The sequence below is a fragment of the Penaeus japonicus genome, unplaced genomic scaffold (genome assembly GCF_977035675.1).
Source record: "Penaeus japonicus unplaced genomic scaffold, GWHDUDI00000001_assembly GWHDUDI00000035, whole genome shotgun sequence".
NCBI classification, from domain to species: Eukaryota; Metazoa; Arthropoda; class Malacostraca; order Decapoda; family Penaeidae; genus Penaeus; species Penaeus japonicus.
The window spans coordinates 17,433,146-17,435,645 of NW_028234437.1; positions in this window are offsets into that span (position 1 = coordinate 17,433,146).

Sequence of the window (2,500 nt, forward strand, 5' to 3'; positions counted from 1 at the left end):
CTACGTTTCCTTCGAAGCTTAGCATTACGAGCCATAGAGTCCTTTTACTAGTCTGCTCGTCTAGACTTTTAAAGTATGTGTTGAGGAATATACAGAATAAAACAAGATCATAAAATGAACAAACACATCAGTTCACTAAGTATAAGTCAAAGAATTAACTAAATGTTTGGAGCAAGAAAGAGAGAGTGAGAGAGAGAGAGATGTTTATATGTATATATATACATATATATATGAATATGTATATATGTATATATGTGTATATATAAATATATATACATATGTATATATATACATATATATACATATATATATAAATATATATATATATATATATATATACATACATGTATATATTTGCATAATAATATATATATACACATACATATATATACATATATATATTTGCATAATGATATATATGTATATATATATATATATATATATATATATATATATATATATATATATGTGTGTGTGTGTGTGTGTGTGTGTGTATACATACACACATATACGTGGGTTTGTGTGTGAGTGTGTGTGTGTGTGTGTGTGTGTGTGTGTGTGTGTGTGTGTGTGTGTGTGTGTGTGTGTGTGAACATGTTTGGCGCGCTTCGTTTGGCACGTGTGCCATAGGTTGCCAACCTTTGGTCCAGACCATACCAAAGTCTCTAGAACTAGGCTATAAGGTTATTAGAAGCAACAGGCTTGTATGGGAAGCATTTTCGTTTTTATGCAATTTTTGCACCCCTATTGCCTTTTCTTTTGATGACGGGGCAGAAATAAATCTGGGGAGCAGAGCAACAGGTGCCTCTGCAGAACAGATGCAACGACCCACCGCCACACCAGCCTCAAGGCAGCCAGATTTGCCAAGTGTATTCGAGTTGCATACAGATGTTTCTAGCATTGTGGCGGTGCCTGGTAATGCAAGGGGATGCATACCACACACCATACGCAAAGGGATACTACAGCAGGAAGAATTGCTGAGACCTGCCATGCGGCTGTTGATTTAGAGGCCCTTGTTGCAGTCGAAGGATTTCGGATATTTGATACGTATCCATCGATGGCATTTCATCGTACACTGGTTTACATTTTCTCTAGAAAGCGCTAGTCTCCTTGGATTACTAGTTTTGTAAATTATCTGTCCTTTCGTGATTTAAACAAGGAGGGACCACCCGATCATGTTCTAAACTTGCTTTCATGTCAAGTTGCAAAGCTTTCTATCACTGATCTGTCTACTGAAGGACAGGAAAATATCCCTCTTCTTAACTTTGTTAGTATTTAATTAATGAACGGAATATTGACTCAAAAAAGCTGCATTTTCCTCTCTACATATTTGGGTTATATAATGTGGCCTACCTAATATAGCAGTTTATTTCATCTTTTGTTGTTTTACTTTTATTAAAAGAGCTAAGTAATTTAGCTTTACAGGCATCTCGTCTTCCACGTTTAACTTTCTTCTAGAAATTCATCACGAGTTTCAGAATGCCAGGTCCATGTTTAATTGGCTCGTATGCAAAGATATTTACATCAGAATAATAATCATTGCCTGATACCCAGAGGGTGCTGATGGCTGACACGCCCTTAGCAGAATTCCCTCTGGATGAGTTCCCATAAACAGAATGTTTTTACTTCCATCCATTCTTATTCATTGGCCCTTTTCAATATGTGATCAGCGCTCTCGTTTTGTTCGTCCTTCTGAGAAGGGTTGTTGTTGCCGCCGTTCATTTGCCCTTTATTGATCACTAGGTAAGCCCTAGGACGATCCAAACACATAACGTAGTTTAATTGGCCAATTATATCGAAAAGAACTGATAAAGATGATGGTAACTACATAGTACTATTTGTTTAATCCTCATGGTTTGGACTTTATGTACCGACCTATAACCGCTTCCAGGCATTCAATAGCTTCAAAGTAATCTTGTTATTGTTATTGATAAGTCGAGTAGAGAAAGCCGCCCTCACCATCCCAGTTGGCAGCCATCCATACACGTGGCTCAGGCTCTAGGTTAACTCTGCCATGCGTCGTACAACAGGGCAGCAGCTAATCTATCTCCTGATTGGACACTACGCAGATTTTCTTTTTTATGAGAAAATCAACTTACAAGGGCAATTATGAGAGGCCGGTTGAGCAGCTGGAGAAGCTTCCGGAGAGGCCAGACAGTTAGATGGCAGACCCAACAATCGAAGCGAGAAAATCACATTCAAACCTGAAGGAAAGCTCGTTTGGTCCTATGAAGACTACAACCGAATTGGCGGTCTACCTCCACGTAGCTGTAAATTTGTCCTGATCATTTAATTATAGCTTTTGTCTCTTGTTCTTGTGGCATTTGCCGTCTCCGGTGACCGCTCTCTCTCTCTCTCTCTCTCTCTCTCTCTCTCTCTCTCTCTCTCTCTCTCTCTCTCTCTCTCTCTCTCTCTCTCTCTCTCTCTCTCTCTCTCTCTCTCTCTCTCTTCCTCTCTCTCTATACTGTTAATTTAGCCAGCAACCTTGAACAATAAACAT